The sequence below is a fragment of the Neomonachus schauinslandi genome, chromosome 5 (assembly GCF_002201575.2).
Source record: "Neomonachus schauinslandi chromosome 5, ASM220157v2, whole genome shotgun sequence".
In the NCBI taxonomy this organism is placed as follows: domain Eukaryota; kingdom Metazoa; phylum Chordata; class Mammalia; order Carnivora; family Phocidae; genus Neomonachus; species Neomonachus schauinslandi.
Window position 1 is genome coordinate 119934024 of NC_058407.1, and position 20175 is coordinate 119954198.

Consider the following 20175-nt stretch of genomic DNA (forward strand, 5'->3'; position numbering starts at 1 on the left):
AGAGGGAGAAGCAGGCTCCCCGCTGAGCAGGGAGCCAGACGTGAGGCTCGATCCCAGGACCCTGGGATCATGACCCGAGCCGAAGGCAGCCGCTTAACCGACTGAGCCACCCAGGCCCCCCGAAAAGTAGTTATTTCTAAAAAAATTAATATTTGAAAAATCCAGATTATATTTAATATAACATTCACCACAAATTTTGTAAAGCTTAATATTTCTCAAAGGACTGTGTGCATTGCATAATTTGTGCAGGGAAGAATAATTTGAACCACTTTTTAAGTAAATATGTAAGAAATAGTTAATTTCCACAAAGCCATAAGAAAGGGCAGGACTGGGAAGTTATAATAATAGTGTTGAATGATAGCTAATATTTAATAGATACCTATATTGGGCGCCTGGGTGGCTCAGATGGTTAAGCGTCTGCCTTCGGCTCAGGTCATGATCTCAGGGTCCTGGGATCGAGTCCCGCATCGGGCTCCCTGCTCCTTGGGAGCCTGTTTCTCCCTCTGCCTTTCTCCCTCTGCCTTTCTCTCTCGCTCTGTCTCTCATGAATAAAAAATAAATAAATAAAAAAATAAAAAAAAATAAAAAAAATAAAAAAAAAAAAATAGATACCTATATTATAGACCCTGTACTAAACACTTTATATAGATCCAACTTTCACAATAGCCAAATGAAGAAAGTGTTGTTGTTATAGTTGCTTTACAGATGAAGAAAGGAAAGTTCAAGGAAGTTATTAACCTAACCAAGGTCAGATAGTTAGGAAACTGTACAGATGGATTGAAATCCAAAGATTTTCATTCCAGATCTAATATTCTTTCTGCAACTATTGACAATAACTGTTAATTGCTATGATATTGGAAAAAAGATAAACCCAAAAGGCATAATCTGAGTTCATTCAGCATGGACATTCAGTGTTACTATATATCCCAATGCAAAATGAAGCTTGCTCCTATAGATGATTATTGCACTGGAATCCTTGGTCATTGGTTATTTATATCCAAGGATACAGTAATAATTTGCATAGATCTTCCCTTGTAAAAATATTTAGTAAGCAATAAGCTTAGGGAATAAAAGTATACAGTAAGTCACTCATTGAGATTATAAAATTCAAAATTACAAGGGAATTTTAACCTAATGATAAATCATTTTCAATTTTAAAAATGCTTTACCTACACAGGGAGGAAGGTGAGGTGAGTTGTAATATTATAGACATAAAATATTATAAAATATTTATAAATATTATATTATTTTTTAAGTTTCTATAAAATATCTGATTTCAAAAATATACTTGCTTTCTATCAGGTTTCCTGATATGACTGTAGAGTAACTTAAAAATATGACCAAAAATCAATGAGAATGTATGATGCTTTTAAAATGTTGCATTAGCTTTGGGGCACCTGGGTGGCTCAGTCAGTTAAGCATCTGATTTGGCTCAAGTCATGATCTCAGGGTTGTGGGATTGAGCCCTGCATCAGGCTCTGTGCTCAGCAGGGAGCCTGCTTGAGATTCTCTCTCCCTGTCCTTCTGCCCCTCCCCCCAAAATAAATAAATCTTTAAAAAAGCACACAAATAATAAAATGTTGCATCAACTTTCATAAGCAAGGAATAACTATATTTCATTATATTAGGAATCAGAAAAATCAACAAATCAGCTATATTTAGAATGAAGATTTCTCAGGTAAAGTTTACAAATTTGTGGAGAGAAAATTAAATGCTGCTCAACGGTGAAAAATAATAATGATAATTATGACAACTTAGGGATAAATTCTCAGAATATTTAAGGCTATATTTTCAAAGGCCATCTCTGTTTACAAATACATAATATATAAATAATCCATAAGTATACATAGATTCCAGGGGCTTCAAAGTATGTAGTTGCCATTTCAATCCCTGGGAAAGCAATGCTTTTGATTCCTATTTCAGACAATCCAAAAATTTAAAAAAAAAGAAAGGATCCAGGACTGCTTTTATGCAAATACAGAAAGGAAGGGAGTTATTGCTGCTTTGGAATAGCTATCCCACATAGCTACCCAGAAAGGGAGCCTTATCGTCTATCGTCTGCTATCCAGGGAGATACTGATGTAGAAATAAATGAATATTCTAATGGTAGATAAATTTCAGAAACCATTGTGGCAATTTTCTAGTTTTCTTAGATAAGGCCCATCAAAAATAGCAATTTTTAACAGATGATTATGTTGTTAAACTTCAAATATGCCTGTCTCATCTACTTTGTTTCTAAATACTTAGATTTCTATACACATTTTAAAAACTCACTTCAGCTGATGTAACAAGTCAGCTGAAAGTAATCTGGTTAGCTGTTAACCAAATATATACTTCATTAGAACAGCTGTTGGAAATTATGTATGCCTTTTCCTGACTTAGAAATACAAGGCGCTGGTACATTTTAATAATTGAGGTTCAAAGATTGTTCACTTTTCTGGAGCCTCATGATCGACTTTCTCAATTATCATCATCATCAGAAACAACATAATTTGTAAGAACAATCGCAGTTACCATTACTTTAGGGTTTACTGTGTACCAAGCTTTGTCTAGGGGTTATTATGTTCATAACAGGATGCCTGTTGACATAAAGTTTCTAAAAATTATCTATTCCTATGGATATGGGTAAAAAAGCTAGTGACTCTATAGCAGCTTTTCTTATTTTTCAGTAAAATTACCCTTGTTGCCTCTATTACTTATGTAAATATAATTATAAGTAGCTACCCCTGAGGAAAGGGTGCTAGGAGATATTTGGTGGACTGACACACAGCTCCATCACCTTACACCATCACTGTCATGCTGAGAGCTTTTCACTGAGACAGAAAAAGATAAATTTATGTAGGAGCCTAGGAACTTTGTGAGGAGGAAAAAATACAGAATCGGATGGTCTTATATCAGATTCACTCAGAACTTCTCTGATGATTTGAGATGATCCCTACAGAGAATCATGTGTAAGAAATAAACATGAAAGGTACAAAGTGTCTGAGCTGATAATTTGGGTCTCCTGCAAAGACAAAAATTTATAGAAGAGTGCTTCTTAATATCTACCCAAGGAGGTGAAAAATTTACATCCACACAAAAACCTGTATGTGGATATTTACAGCAGCTTTATTCCTTTTTTTTTTCAGCAACTTTATTCCTAATTGCCAAAACTTGGAAGCGACAAGAGTCCCTCAGTAGGTGAATGGTTAAATAAACTGTGGTACATCCAGACAGTGGAATATTATTCAGCACTAAAAATAAATGAGCTATCAAGCCATGAAAAGACATGGAGGAAACTGAAATGCATATTACTAAGTGAAAGAAGCCAGTCTGAAAAGGCTCCATACTGTAGGCTTTCAACTATATGACATTCTGGAAAAGGCAAAACCGTGAAGACAGTAAAAGGATCAGTGGTTGCCAGAAGTTGGACGTGGGGGGAGGGCTGACTAGGTGGAGCACAGAGTATCTTTATGGCAGTGAAAATACTCTGCATGATACCATATTGACAAACAGATTTTACCACACATTCTTCCAAACCCACAGAATGTACAACACCAAGAATGAACCCTAATATAAATTACGGGCTTTGGGTAATTATTATGTGTCAGTGTAGATTCATCAGTTGTAACAAATCTCCCCCTCCAACCAGGAAATGTTGATGTAGGAGAAGGGGGGGTGGGTGTGTGGGGGGGTGGGTGTGTGTGTGTATGTATGTATGTAGGGTGGGGAATGTAAATGGGAAATCTCTACTTTCTCCTCAACTTTCCCTCCCCTCCCCCATACTGGGAAATGTTGATGTAGGAGAAGCTGTTGGGGCGGGGGGAAGGTAAATGGGAAATCTCTACTTTTTCCTCAACTTTTCTGTGACTCTAAAACTGCTCTAAAAAAAAAAAGTCTTAATTAAGTGCTGCAAAGAAAAACAAAACAAAAATTTATAAGAGGAAATATGTTCTGATACATCATGTAGTTGAACTCCAAACTCCCTCTGGTTTCAGCCACATCAGCAAAAGATTCTCAGGTTTAGGAGAAAAAGAGAAAATGGCTAAACATATAGGTGGTAATTGTAAAAATTAGAAACCTAAAGCCCAGCTGAAGGCCAAACTGTGGTTTCCAGAGTGATCTAACCCAGTAAAGACATAACTGTGTTGTGAAAGACATCCATTTATTACATATCACATCGTCTCTAATTCTCTTGAAATACAGAACATATTATTGTCCCCATTTTAGAGATAAGAAAGATAAGGGTGAAAGAGGATTAACACATAATTTATCAGTGCTCATTATTACTGACACAATTTCAACCCAGACCTGATGTCAAAGCCTGTGCTCTTAAAAATTACACTGCATTTGTAGTTAAAGTAATAATAATGATAACTGACAATTTTAGGGCTATTACATGCAAGCACTGTGCTATGAGTTTTTAATTCAGGATCATATAAAATCTAAATATATATAATGATAGGGCATGCTCTAGAAGTAGATTTTAAACTGTATACTAATAAAGGCATGCCTTGTTTTATTACACTTCACAAATACTTTTTTTTAACAAACTGAAGGCTTATGGCAACCCATAAGTCTATTAGCTCCATTTTTTCCATTTGCTCACCTTATTCTGGTAATTCTGGTCATATTCTGGTAATTCTCGCAGTATTTCAAACTTATTATTATTGTATTTGCTATGGTGATCTATAATCAGTTATCTCCGATGTTACTATAGTAATTGTTTTGAAGCACCACAAACTGTGCCATTCAAGATGGCGAACTTAATCAATAAATGTGGTGTGTGTTCTGACTGCTCCACCGACTGGCCATTCCTCTATCTCTCTCCCTCTCTTTCAGCCGCTCTATTCCCTGAGATACAACAATATTGAAAGTAGGCCCATTAATAACCCTACAACGGCCTCTAAGTGTTCAAGTGAAAGGAAGAGTCACATCTCTCTCGCTTTAAATCAAAAATTAAAATGAGGAAGCTTAGGGAGTTAGGGAGGAAGACATGTCAATAGCTGAGATAGGCCAAAAGCTAGGTCTCTTGACCTAGCAAACAGTGAGCCAACATGTGAATGCAAAGGAAAAGTTCTTGAAGGAAATTAAAAGTGCTTCCAGTGAACACACAAATGGTAAGACAGAAGCAGCTTTATTGCCAATATGGAGAAAGTCTGAGTGGTCTGGACAGAAGATCAAACCAGCCACAACATTCCCCTAAGCCAAAGCCTCATCCAGAGCAAGGTCCTGACTCTCTTCAATTCCATGAAGGCTGAGATAGGTGAGGAAGCTGAAGAAGAAAAGTCTGAATAGCAGAGGTTGGTTCGTGAGGTTTAAGGAAAGAAGTCATCTCCATAACATGAAGGTGTAAGGTGAAGCAGCAAGTGCTGATGTAGAAGCTGCAGCAAGTTCTCCAGAAGATCTAGCTAAGATCATTCATGAAGGTGGCCACACTGAGCAGTGGATTTTCAATGTAGATGAAACAGCCTTATAGTGGAAGAAGATGCCATCTAGGATATTCATAGCTAGAGAGAACTCAATGCCTGGCTTCAAAGCCTCAAAGGGCAAGCTGATTCTCTTGTTAGGGGCTAATGCAGCCGGTGACTTGAAGTTGAAGCCAATGCTCACTTACCATTCTGAAAATCCTAGGGCCCTTAAGAATTAAGTTAAATCTACTCTGCCTGTGCCCTGTCAATGGAACTACAAAGCCCGGATGACTGTACATCTATTTATGACATGGTTTCCTGAATATTTTAAGCCCGCTGTTGAACCTACTGCTCAGAAAAAAAAAAAAAAAAGATTCCTTTCAAAATATGACTGCTCACTAACAATGCACCAGGTCACGCAAGAGCTCTGATGGAGATGTACAGTGAGATGAATGTTGTTTTTATGCCTGCTAATACAACATCCATTCTGCAGCCCATTGATCAAGTAGTCATTTTGACTTTCAAGGTTTATTATTTCAGAAACACATTTCATAAAGCTATAGCTGCCAAAGATAGTGATTCCTCTGGTGGATCTGGGCAAAGTCAATTGAAAGCCTTCTGGAAAGGACTCACCATGCTAGATGTCATTAAGAACATTCATGACTCATGAGAAGAAGTCAAAATATCAACATAAACAGGAATTTGAAAGAAGTTGATTCTAACCCCCAGGGATGACTTTGAGGGGCTCAAGACTTCAGGGGAGGAAGTAACTGCAGATGGGGTGGAAACAGCAAGAGAACTAGAATTAGAGGTAGAGCCTGAAGATGTGACTGAATTGCTACAATCTCATAATAAAACTTGGATGAAATAAGAGAAAGACCAATACCATCTGATTTCACTCATATGTGGAATTTAAGAAACAAAACAGATGAACATAGGGGAAGGGAGTAAAAAAGAGGGAAGCAAACCATAAGAGACTCTTAACTACCGAGAACAAACTGAGGGTTGATGGAGGGGAGATGGGTGGGGGATGGGCTAAATGGGTGATGGGTATTAAGGGGGGCACTTGTGATGAGCACCGGGTGTTACACATAAGTGATAAATCACTGAATTCTACTCCTGAAACCAATATTGCAGTGTATGTTAACTAGAATTTAAATAAAAACTTGAAATTTTAAAAAATATTAATGCCAAAAATGATGGTTTTAAAAGTGGAAAAAAAATTGAACAGATAAGGAGTTGCTTCTTATGGATGTGCAAAGTGGTTTCTGGAGATATAACCTACTCCTACTCCTGGGGAAGGATCTGTGAAGATTGTTGAAATGACAACAAAGCATTCAGGATATTACATAAACTTAGTTGATAAAGCCGCAGCAGGGTTTAAGAGGAGTGACTCCAATTCTGAAAGAGGTTATACTGTGGGTAAGATGCTATCAAACAGCATCGCATGCTACAGAGAACTAACTGTTCATGAAAGGAAGAGCCAATTGATGTGGCAAATTTCACTGTTGTCTTATTTTAACAAATTGTCATAGCTACTCCAACCTTCAGCAAATACCACCTTGATCAGTCAGCAGCCATCAACACAGAGGCAAGACCTTCCACCAGCAAAACAATTATGACTCCTTGAAAGCTTAGATGATGACATTTTTAGCAATAAAGTATTTTTTAATTAAGGTATGTACATTGTTATTTTTTTTTAAGATTTTATTTATTTATTTGAGAGAGAGAGTGAGAGAGAGAAAGAGCACAAGACGGGGGAGCGGGAGAGGGAGAAGCAGACTCCCTGCTGAGCAGGGAGCCCGATGCGGGACTCGATCCTGGGACTCCAGGATCATGACCTGAGCCGAAGGCAGTCGCTTAACCAACTGAGCCACCCAGGAGCCCTGTACATTGTTATTTTAGACATAATGCCACTGCACACTTAACAGACTGCAGCATAGTGCAAACGTAATTTTTATATGCACTGGAAAACTAAAGAATTGATTTGCTTTATTGTGATACTTGCTTTTCTGCAGTGGTCTGGAACTGAACCCACAATATCTCTGAGGCATGTTTATAATAAGTCCACTAGATTAACTCTCCTTAAGTTTCTTTTTTTTTTTTTTGCTAGATTTCATGACCCCCCTGAAAGTTGCATGAAGGAGGACAAAAGTTAACTGAGTATTCTAGTACACTGTCTTAAGTTCATTGAGGTTGTACTTTATTTGATGAAGCAGAGGTTATTATAAACTTCAAATGCATTAATATCATATATACTATTTTAGAACATGACCTCTACTAATAGTATTTCTTTGAGTTTCAGGCTTTTTCATGCATTCAAATGTTTATATGTTTGGAATTATAATAATGTTAAAATAACTGAACTGCAGACTTCATCAATAGTTAATATTCATTAGTTATTTAAAACATAAAATAGTCAAGAAATATGTACAAAAGTACCATGAAATAAAAAAGATGTCTATATAAATAAATACAAGTAACGAAATCTTTTAAAGGAGCACCAATGCATAAATAATAACATTTGGCATTCAAAATTATTGCATTTGAAATAAAAATGATTAATTACATTATTCAACAGATGGTTTTAAGGGTCTCCTATAATCGGACCAACAAAGACAGTGTTGGGACTCAATTCTCCATGGGTCTCTCATGTTTCTGCATGTCTAGAAGCTGAGCCATTAACTGACCCTTTGTTCCAGACTATCTTTGTTAGGATATTTAAATAGCACTCAATGAAAAACAGAGGTAGTGACTCCATCTATAACACAGGGCAAATTATTACCTTGTATAATATAATAAGGAAATGTCTTCCTCTAAAACAGGTCAGACATATGCTTGAATCCCACTATAAAAGATTTGGGTTCCATAAACTAAGGCTTTCTTAGCTGTGATGCAAAAGCCATTTCATATGTACATCCACTTGGGCTCCTACATGCTGCTCCTGGGACTCAGGGAACAAGAGGAACTAGGGCAGTATCGACACTTAGGCTGTGTGTTATGCCATTAATAATATGTCCTTTTGTCTCTCACCCGGAGTCTCACCTATTCTGCCAGCATCCATGAAACTATGGCAGGCTAACTTGTTAGCTTATAAGTAGGATAAAGTTTCAGACCTTTCACATCTCTCAACACACACTACATTAAGTATTGTGTATAAAGATATAAAATACATAAGTATTATGCATACAGTACTCACCAATAAGGAGCTTAGAATCTAGTGTGGGAAATTTATAAGCAAATAGGCAATTATAACAACTGAATAACATGTACTCATTCATTCATTCACTCTTCATTCATTTGGCAAACATGTACGGAGTACATGCTATATGTTTGGCACATGCATAGGGTCTTCTAAGAACATAGCAAAGTAAAATGTGGGAAAGAAAGAAAAAAAAAAATCTCAGCCCTCATGGAGTTTAAATAATGTGAATGACATTTAGGGACATTAAGGGAGATAGTGAAAAGGACATTTAGGGACATTAAGGGAGATAGTGAAAAAACAAAAGAATTAAGTAAAATATATATAATTCATTTAATGATAATAAGGCAAAGAAGAAAAATAAAGAAAGAAATACAGCATTACAGAGAGGGGTTGAAAATTCATAGATGGTGTATCAAGGGAGGTGTCATAGAAAAGCTGGCAACTGGGTAAACTCCTGAAGGAGGCGGCTGAGGAAGCAAGGCATGTGACTATATAGGTAAAGACGACTCAACACAGAGGAACGGAAAGGAAAAGAGCATTGAGGCAAGAGCATGCCTCTCATATTCCAGAAATATCAGGGACCATGGTATCTCCAGAAGAGGGAGGGAGGGAGAGGAATAGATGAAATCAGAGCAGTCACTTTAATTTTTTTGGCTTTAATTTTGAGATATTGGAAACAATTGGGATGTTTTAAGCAGAAGAGTAACAAATTCTGACTTAATCTCATCCCCGTGGCTACTGTACTGAGAAAAGACAAAAGTGGGTGACATCAGCGAGAAAAGACAAAAGTGGGTGACATCAGCAAGAAAAGAAAAGGATATTTCAAAACTTCAGATAGGAAATGATAATGGTCTGGACCAGGTGGTAACAATGAGATAAAAATGAGGCATTCTGGTTATATTTTAAGGGTAGACATGATAGAATTAACTGACATTGGTTATGGAGTGTGAGAAAAAGAGATGAATCAGGACTTCGAAGTCTTTGACCTGAGCATTTGAAACAGTGGAAATACCATTTATGAAACTGAGAAGACTGTGAAGAAGCAGGTTTTTGGGGAGAGGGAGGAAATAGGACCTCAGTTTTAGACATGCTATATTTGAGATTCCTATTGGGTATTCAAGTGATCATGTAACAGAAAGCTGGATATATTAATTAGTCTATAGTTCAGGTGAAATATAAATCAGAAAATAACCAAAGTGGTAAGAGTAAGACATACAAATAAGAGAAAGATCAAGAGTGGTTCCTAATGTCACGGAGATCAAATCAAGTAACCATTAAACTATTGGTGTCAAATGCTGTTGATAGGTCCGATGACAATTGAGAAGAGACCACTGGATCTAAATCACTGGGGACTTTGATGAGAACAGTGTCTGCTTGACGGTGACAGCAAGGCCCTGATTGAAGTGAGTTAAAAAGAAATTCTGAAGAGAAAAGCTAAAGGTAGTAAATATAATTAATTCTTTTGAGGTGTATATATACTTTGTAAAGGAAAGGGGGAAAATGATGTGATAGCTGAGGACGAAATAGGATCAAGAGAAAAAAAAAATTAAGATGTGAGAAATAAAAACATGTTTTTATGCTAATAGAAAAGATATGGTAGAGAGGGAAAATCACTGGAGCAATGTCAAGCAGGCAAGCAGATGGGTTCTACTTTACAGGAGAAAGGGGTGACCATTGTTAGGAGCATGGACAGTTTATCCAGGATAAAGGAGAAAAGAGAGTTTACAGGTGAGTTGAAGGGGTGCTGGAACTTATAAAAGTCCTTTTCTGGTTATTCCTATTTTTTTGTAAGATTTTATTTATTCATTTGAGAGAGAGAGAGAACACAGCAGGGGGGAGAGGCAGAAGGAGAGGGAGAAGCAGACTCCCTGCTGAGCAGGGAGCCCGACATGGGGCTCGATCCCAGGACCTGGAGATCACGACCTGAGTCAAAGGGAGATGCTTAGCCATCTGAGCTGCCCACGTACCCCTGGTTATTCCTATTTTCTTAGAGAAATAGGATATAAGATCATCAACTGAGGCTAGGGATAGGAATGTGGAATATGGATGTTGGAGAAGACAGGAGAAAAATATGTTATTCACTGAAGTAAGTGGGTGAGGGAATGGAGTGGAGAAATACAATGTGATTCCTGGGAAGTACAAGAACAAAAGTAGGGCATCAATCAGCAATGTACAGTGAGGACAGATGACACTGCTTTGTTTTCTTCCCCAGCCACATTCAGCTGTACAGGTAAAGGGGCTGGGCAGTTGAGTTGAGCTGAGAGTGCCTGCACAGCTGAGCTGTCTTAGCTGAGGGGGCTGAGAGCCACAGTTAATTAGTTAGTGCTTTAGTGACTATCAAAGGACAGCAAGGCAGTTGAAGGTCAATATAAGGCAGTCATTCCAATATGAGACCATGGAATTTAAACTGCATAAGAAGGAAAGTGAGGGGCGCCTGGGTGGCTCAGTTGGTTAAGCAACTGCCTTCGGCTCAGGTCATGATCCTGGAGTCCCGGGATCGAGTCCCACATCGGGCTCCCTGCTCAGCAGGGAGTCTGCTTCTCCCTCTGACCCTCCTCCCTCTCATGCTCTCTGTCTCTCATTGTCTCTCTCGCAAATAAATAAAATCTTAAAAAAAAAAAAAAAAAAAGAAGGAAAGTGAGAATATGAAAGGATGAGGGACAGACACTGGAGTGTTGATATGATCAACAGATTGTAGGTACTGGTAACAATGATATATTGTTGGAACAGTAGAAACAGAGGAAGAGAACTTAAAAAAAAATAGTAAGTAGCTAAAAACAGGAAGACAGTCACACATTAGTAGTGGAGGGGTTCTAGTTGTTGCTAAGAAAACACATGCTACTTTTCATGCAAAAGGAAGAATGACTCAGAGGGTGGAATCAAGAGTCCAGACAGCAGAAGTAAGAACACAGATTTTACAACTTAATCAAAGAACTCCAGCTAAAGTTTTCCAAGCTGAATTTCAAAACTGCTTTGAACCAGCGACTTTTTTTTTCCTTCCATTCTCCCTCCCCTTTTTAACTAAAATGTCAGTTGTTATCCTGATGCCTGTCTTATGATTGTATGTTAAGAATGTTGGAAGCAGATAACTTCCATCTTTGGGGTGCCAGGGTGGCTCAGTCACTTGAGCATCTGCCTTCAGCTCAGGTCAGGATCCTGGGATCCACAGCCCTGTGTTGGGCTCTCTGCTCCCTCTGCCTGCCATTCCCCCTGCTTGTGCACGCTCTCTGTCAAATGAATAAATAAAATCTAATTTAAAAAAACCCAACATTTCTATCTTTAATTTCACAGGTCAACAGAGGGAAGCATTGTACCCAGGAGATGTGCCACATCTAAACCTGATTAGATAATTTAGGTGATGATCTCTAGATTTCCAAAGAGACGACACTTAATTGAGCATTTAGACTTTTTATTGTGGCTATAATGGAGTGAGATCCTTGGAAAGCATGGAAAAAGGTGAATGCATTTTCCACAGGACAGAAATCACAGGAACCAAAGATTAAATTGTAGTAAGGAGAATTTTAACATAGCCCTCATGGTCTCCAACCCCTGCTGTTATAACTTTATTAGGTTATGTTACATGGCAAAGGAGTTTTGCCAATATAACTAAGATTACTAATCAGTTGACCTTAAGATATAAAGATATCTGGGTAAGCCTAACCTAATCAATGTAGTAATGACTACTATTATTAACATGAACTCATTAATGAAATTTCACAATACAAACATAATTATGAGATCCTGATGAGCCTGAGTTAACTTATATTTCCATATATATTTCCACATACATATTTATATACAAATAAATGTTTATATAGAAATTATATAGAAATAAAGAGAATACCTATATTACATAATATATATATATATTTATTTTCTTTGGAAGTCTATAAAAATTTGAGAGATAGTGGCATCACCAAGATGGTGACATAGGTCATTCCTGACTTCACTCCCCCTCAGAAGAACAAATACTCATGAACAAGACACAACTGAGAAAATCCTAGAACACAGGGATGACTGTTCTACTGTCCCAACACACTGAAACATCCCCTGCACCACAAAGACCAAGACAGACTGCATTAGAAAGGTAAAAGAAGCAACTACACACTAATTTGCCTCTCTCCCTGACAGGAGCAACACCACATGAAAAGGTCTTCCCTGAGCCCCTAGTGCCTCCAAAAAGAAAAGAGAATACAAGGGACAATTAGTATCACCCCCTCACCAAGCACTGCAGATTACTTTATGAGAGCCCCTACTCTGGTTTTGCCCCATGAGAACTGCAGGGAAAACTATGGGCCTCAACCACTGGGAATTTGACTGTGACAGTGAAGGTGGGGTAGCTTGCAACAGCCAACACACAGATCTTGGCAGATGGAGTTCATGACTGCAGCGTCCCAAGTGAATAATAATCTAAGTAGTGGCCCCAACCAGCAGCTTTGCTCATCAACAGAACTAAGTCTAGGACAAACTGATCAGAGAACTCACTCAAGTGCAGATCTGCTTGATCTGGATCCTCACACAAGTTTTGCTGACCCTAGAACCTGGTTTGCCTGTGCTGAAGCAAGGAGTCATCACCCCACCTGCTAGGGAGAGTCTTTAGGCTCCATCTGGCCAGGGGGCACAGACAAGAATACCTAGAAGATGCATAGCTCAGTAATAGTCCAACCAAGAGGTGGGAGGGTGGAGCTGACAGCTCCAGAGCAAAGCCAGTACAGGGTATGAAGAATTCCCCTGCTATACCCAGGAAGGGGAATTAATTCATAGCCAAGGCTGAGGGGTCTTCATGGCCTCTCCGAAAAGGAAAGCTTGTTTGGGAGACATGTGAGAAAGGTCAGGAGGGGCTCCTCCCAATCCCATCCAGGCAAGTGAGCTGAAACACAGCCATACCCACGGTGGCTCCCAGGCCTCATCTGACCAGAAGGGCTGGCAAGGACACCTGGAAGCTATGTAACCAGCAATGCTTAAGCCAATAACTATCTCCAGAGCAAAGCCAGTACCAGGTGTAAAGGGGTGGCCTGCTACACCTAGGCAGGGGGATTAAGTCAAAGCCAAGATTGAGGGTAGTTCTTGGCCCCTACTGACTTGAAAGACAGAAAAGCAGAGAAGCCTGGAGCAGCCCTTCTCCATCCCATTCAGAAAAGGGAACTGAGACATCCCCACCACTGCGGATAGCATCTCCCAGCCCCAACTTGACCAGAAGGGCTGGTGAAAATACCTGGAGCTACAAAAAGTTAGCAACGCTGTAGCCAAGAGACAGACAGGCAGATGCAACTGTGAGCAGAGCAAAGCCAGTGGCTCTATTTGGCCAGGGAACTTGGGATACAGGTCAGGGTGAGTTAAGACAACATACAAAGAGCTTTACTGCCTTTAGAGGTGCTTCTCCCACAGCTCCCAGGCAGAAAAAATAATTCATAACCCTAATCATTGCTAATATAACCTTCAGCCTGTGCAACCAGGGAACCTAACAAGAGCACACAGGAAGTTGCTGTGTAGGCCATCCAAAAGCTCTGCCAGCTGCATTTGAAAAAAGAACAGCCCATGGCTTTCTACATCTGCAGAGCAAACTGTTGGCCTCACATGACCAAGAAATTCAATGTGCACTCTCGTATTGATTCAGGTACCCCTAGGTATCCTGGGTCCTGTCCTGCTGTCTTCCTAGTGAAGGGAAATGAATTCACAGCCCTGTCTACTACTGAATATGGTACCCAGCCAGACCATCTAGTAAGCCTAACCAGAAAATCCAGGCAACTGAGGGGCCCATCCTACAGATTCACTTGGCTAGAGAACCACGCCAGTAGTCCTATCCAACTGTTCTCAGCCAGTGGCACACTTCCTTCCCCCTACTCAACCATAGAGCTTGGAAAGTTGCCTTGCCAAAAAATAGACAATAGCAGGCACCACCTGCCCAAAGTCACATGCCTAGAAACTCAAATTGAGCTGACTGTTGAAGATCTATCTCTGCCAAAGCAAATCTATAAAGTCTAGAAGAACCCAATTATTCAAATGTGCAGATACCAATGTAAGAAATCAAGAATAACAAAAAAACAAGTAAATATGAAACAGCCAAAGGAAACTAATAAAGTTCCAAAAACTGACCCTAAGAAAATGAAGATCTATGAACTATAAGATTTATAATAATTATCTTAAGTTTAGGGAACTACAAGAACACACAGACAAATAAATGAAATTGGGAAAATAATGCATGAACAAAACAAGGTTTGAAAAAGAAATAACCAGCAAAAAAAAAAAAGGAGAAATCATAGAGTTGAAAAAAATAATTGAACTGAAGTATTCAACAGAGAGTTTCAAAAGTAAATTTAGCCATGTAGAGGAAAGATTTGTGACCTAAAAAGTAAGACATAGGAAATTATCCAGTCAGAAAACAAAAAGCTAAAATGACAAACAGTGAAAAAATCCTAAGGGACTCAAAGGACTCAATGATTCCAGAAGAAGAGAATGAGAAAGGAACAGAAAGTAAGTTTAAAGCAATAGTGGCTGAAAATTTCCAGTCCTGGGAAGAGAAATGGACATACAGATCCATGAGGCCCAAAGGAGCTAAAATAAGCTGAATTTAAAGAAGGCTACACCAAAACACATTATAACTAAGTTGTCAAAGCCAAAAAAAGAATTTTAAAAACAGTAAGAAAAAAAAAGAGAAAAGCTACATACACGGGAACCTCCATAAGAATATAAGCAGATTTCTCAACAGAAACTTTCAGGCCAAGACAAAATGAGATGACATATTCAAAATATTGAAGAATAATTAAGAAATCTATACCCAGCAGAGCTGTCCTTAGAAAGGGAGAAATTTTTTTTTATTATGTTAATCACCATACATTACATCATTAGTTTTTGATCTGGTGTTCCATGATTATTTGTGTATTACACCCAGTGCTCCATGCAGAACGTGCCCTCTTTAATACCCATCACCAGGCTAACCCATCCTCCCACTCCCCTCCCCTCCAGAACCCTCAGTTTGTTTCTCAGAGTCCATCGTCTCTCATGGTTCGTCTCCCCCTCCGATTGCCCCCCTTCATTCTTCCCTTCCTGCTATCTTCTTCTTCTTCTTCTTCTTTTTTTTTTTTAACATATAATGTATTATTTGTTTCAGAGGTACAGGTCTGTGATTCAACAGTCTTACACAATTCACAGCACTCACTGTAGCACATACCCTCCCCAATGTCTATCACCCAGCCACCTCATCCCTCCAAACCCCCACCACTCCAGCAACCCTCAGTTTGTTTCCTGAGATTAAGAATTCCTCAGATGAGTGAGATCATATGATACATGTCTTTCTCTGATTGACTTATTTCGCTCAGCATAACACCCTCCAGTTCCATCCATGTCATTGCAAATGGCAAGGTTTCATTCCTTTTGATGGCTGCATAATATTCCCTTGTGTATATATACCACATTTTCTTTATCCATTCATCTGTCAATGGACATCTTGGCTCTTTCCACAGTTTGGCTATTGAGAAATAATGACTTTTCCAAACAAAAGATGAAAGAGTTCATTACCACTAGACCTGCCTTATAAGAAAGACTAAGGGAACTCTCTGAGCAAAAGAATATAAACCTTATAAAAATATAAAAAGAAAGCATAAAGCTCACTGGTAATGGTAAACAGACAAAGGTAGATTCTGTAATATGGTGATGATGGTGCATAATTCACTTACAACTCTAGTTTAAAAGTTAAAATTAGTGTAGTACAAATACCATAAGTACAATAATTGTTATTAGTTACAATACAAAACTACATAAATTGTATCAGAAATTACCTCAAATATGAGGGGGAGAAGAAGTAGAAGTGACAGTTTTAGGAACTCTATGAAGTAAAGTTGATATCATTTAAAATAGGGTTTATAATTTTAAGATGTTTTATGTAAGCCTCATGAAAACTACAAAGAAAAAACTTGCAGCAATTACACAAAAGAACATGAAAAGAAGGCAAAGCATACTAACACCAAAAGACATTAAAACACAAAAAGAAAACATGGAACAATACATCTACAAAACAACCAGAAAACAATTTTTAAAGGGCAAAAATAAGTCCTTACCTATCAATAATTACTTTAAATGTAAATGAAATAATTCTTCAATCAAAAAAGACAGAGAAAATGGAGCAAATAATCCTAAAATTTGTATGAAACCAGAAAAGACCCCACATAGCCAGAGGAATGTTGAAAAAGAAAAGCAAAGCTGGTGGCATCACAATTCTGGACTTCAAGCTCTATTACAAAGCTGTCATCATCAAGACAGTGTGGTACTGGCACAAAAACAGACACATCGATCAATGGAACAGAATAGAGAACTCAGCAATAGCCCCTCAACTTTATGGTCAAAGCAGGAAAGAATGTCCAGTGGAAAAAAGACAGTCTCTTCAACAAATGGTGTTGGGAAAATTAGACAGCCACATGCAGAAGAATGAAACTGGACCATTTCCTTACACCACACACAAAAATAGACTCCAAATGGTTGGAAGACCTCAATGTGAGACAGGAGTCCATCCAAATCCTAAAGGAGAACACAGGCAGCAACCCTCTTCGACCTCAGCCACAGCAACTTCTTCCTAGAAACATCGCCAAAGACAAGGGAAGCAAGGGCAAAAATGAACTATTGGGATTTCATCAAGATATGAGGCTTTTGCACAGCAAAAGAAACAGTCAACAAAACCAAAAGAACCAACAGTTGGGGGAAGATATTTGCAAATGACATATCAGATAAAGGGCTAGTATCCAAAATCTATAAAGAACTCATCAAACTCAACACCCAAAGAAAAAAGAATCCAATCAAGAAATGGGCAGAAGAAATGAACAGACATTTTTCCAAAGAAGACATCCAAATGGCCAACAGACACATGAAGAAGTGCTCAACATCGCTTGGCATCAGGGAAATCCAAATCAAAACCTCAATGAGATACCACCTCACACCAGTCAGAATGGCTAAAATGAACAAGTCAGGAAACGACAGATGTTGGCAGGGATGTGGAGAAAGGGGAACCCTCCTACACTGTTGGTGGGAATGCAAGCTGGTGCAGCCACTCTGGAAAACAATTTGGAGCTTCCTCAAAAAGTTGAAAATAGAGCTACCCTACAACCCAGCAATTGCACTACTGGGTATTTACCCCAAAGATACAAATGTAGGGATCCGAAGGGGTACGTGCACCCCGATGTTTATAGCAGCAATGTCCACAATAGCCAAACTGTGGAAAGAGCCAAGATGTCCATCGACAGATGAATGGATAAAGAAGAGGTGGTATATGTATATACAATGGAATATTATGCAGCCATCAAAAGGAATGATATCTTACCATTTGCAACAATGTGGATGGAACTGGAGGGTATTATGCTGAGGGAAATAAGTCAATCAGAGAAAGACATATATCATATGATCTCACTCATCTGAGGAATTCTTAATCTCAGGAAACAAACTGAGGGTTGCTGGAGTGGTGGGGGGTAGGAGGGATGAGGTGGCTGGGTGATAGACATTGGGGAGGGTATGTGCTACAGTGAGTGCTGTGAATTGTGTAAGACTGTTGAATCACAGACCTGTACCTCTGAAACAAATAATACATTATATGTTAAAAAAAAAAAAGGAGAAGAAGAAGAAGATAGCAGGAAGGGAAGAATGAAGGAGAAATCAGAGGGGGAGATGAACCATGAGAGACTATGGACTCTGAGAAACAAACTGAGGGTTCTAGAGGGGAGGGAGGGTGGGGGGGTTGGGTTAGCCTGGTGATGGGCATTAAAGAGGGCAGGTACTGCAAAAGAAAAAACAAAAGAGAGAGAGAGAGACAGAATGGTGAAAGGATTAAAGAAAAAAAAAAAAAGACCTGTGGGGCACCTGGGTGGCTCAGTCGTTAAGCGTCTGCCTTCGGCTCAGGTCATGATCCCAGGGTCCTGGGATCAAGCTCCGCATCGGGCTCCCTACTCTGCGGGAAGCCTGCTTCTCCCTCTCCCACTCCCCCTGCTTGTGTTCCCTCTCTCTCTGTGTCTCTCTCTGTCAAATAAATAAATAAAATTAAAAAAAAAAAAAAGACCTAATACTTTAGCCTCAAAGACACACATAGACTTAGAGTGATGGGAAGGGAAAATAGATTTCAAGAAAATGGTAATAAAAAAAAAAAAGCAGGTATAGCTATACTTATATCAAACCAAGAGACTTTAAAATTATAAAAAAAAAAGGTCATTATTTAATGATAAAGGGTCACTACATCAATAAGATATAACAATTGTAGGTATTTATGGACCCAACATCAAAGCATCTGAATAAATGAAGCAAAAACTAACAGAGATAAAAGAAGAAATAAATACTAATACAATGACAGTTGAAGACTTTAACACCATACTCTCAGCAATGGATAGATCACCAGAGAATCAATGAGTTAATAGCAGATTTGAACAACACTAGAGGCCCAATGGACCTAACAGTAATATACAAAACATTCTATGCAGCAACAGCAGAATTCATTCTTCTCAAGTGCACATGGAACATTTTCTAGCATAGAATATACGGTAGGTCATAAAACAGGTCTTAGCAAATTCGAGAAGAATGAAATCATATCAAATATCTTCTCTAACCTCAATGGTGTGAAAATAGAAATCAAAAATAAGGAAAACAGGAAAATTCTGAATACATAGAAATTAAAAAACACATTCCTGAACGACCAATGAATCAAAGAAAAAAAATTAAAGGGAAATAAAATTCCTTGAGACAAATGAAAATGGAAACATAACAGAAATTAAGGGATGGAGCAAAAGCAGTTCTAAGAGGAAAATCCATAGCAATAAATACCTACATTAAGAGGCAAGAAAGATCCCAAATAAATAACCTAGCTCCATCCTTAACGAACTAGAAAAAGAATAAATTGAGTCCAAAGTCAGCAGAGAAAAAGGAAATAATACTAGAGCAGAAATAAATGAAATGGAGAAATGAAAAACAATAGGAAAAATAAACCAAACTAGGAGTTGGTTCTCTGAAAAGACAAACAAAATTGACAAAATTTTAACAGGTAAAAAAAAAAAGGACTCAAATTATCAAAATTATAAATGGAAAAGGGGAGATTACAATGGATAACACAAAAGTACAAAAAACTTTGAAAGGCTACTGCAAACAACTATACACCACCAAACTGGACAACTGAGAAGAAATGAAAACATTCTTTGAAATACACAACTTACTAAAATTGAATTGGAAAGAAATAGAAAATCTGCCTAGACTAATAACTAGTAAGGAGACTGAATCAGTAATTTTTAAAAAATGTCCCAATGAAGAAAAGCCTAGAACCAGATGGCTTCACTGGTGAATTTTACCAAATTTTTAAGAATTAACACACCAATCTTCTCAAACTTTTCCAAAAAATCAAAAAGCAGAGAATACTCCCAAATAAACCTTATGAGGTCTGCAATATCTTGATACCGAAAGCCAGATGAGAACCCTACAAGAAAAAATAACTAAAGGTCAATATCCCTGATTATAAATGCAAACATTTGCAACAAAATATTAGCAAGAAATTCAGCAGCCTATTAAAAGGATCATTTACCATTATCAACTGGGATTTATCTCTGGGATGAAAGGATG

The 20175-nt window shown here is 38.3% G+C and overlaps 1 protein-coding gene across 1 annotated transcript in view; it reads right to left on the reverse strand.

The window, feature by feature from the left end:
• The window catches only part of MALRD1 (MAM and LDL receptor class A domain containing 1), a 794826-nt gene that overhangs the window by 625869 nt on the left and 148782 nt on the right, over positions 1-20175 (reverse strand). The window lies entirely within an intron of this gene.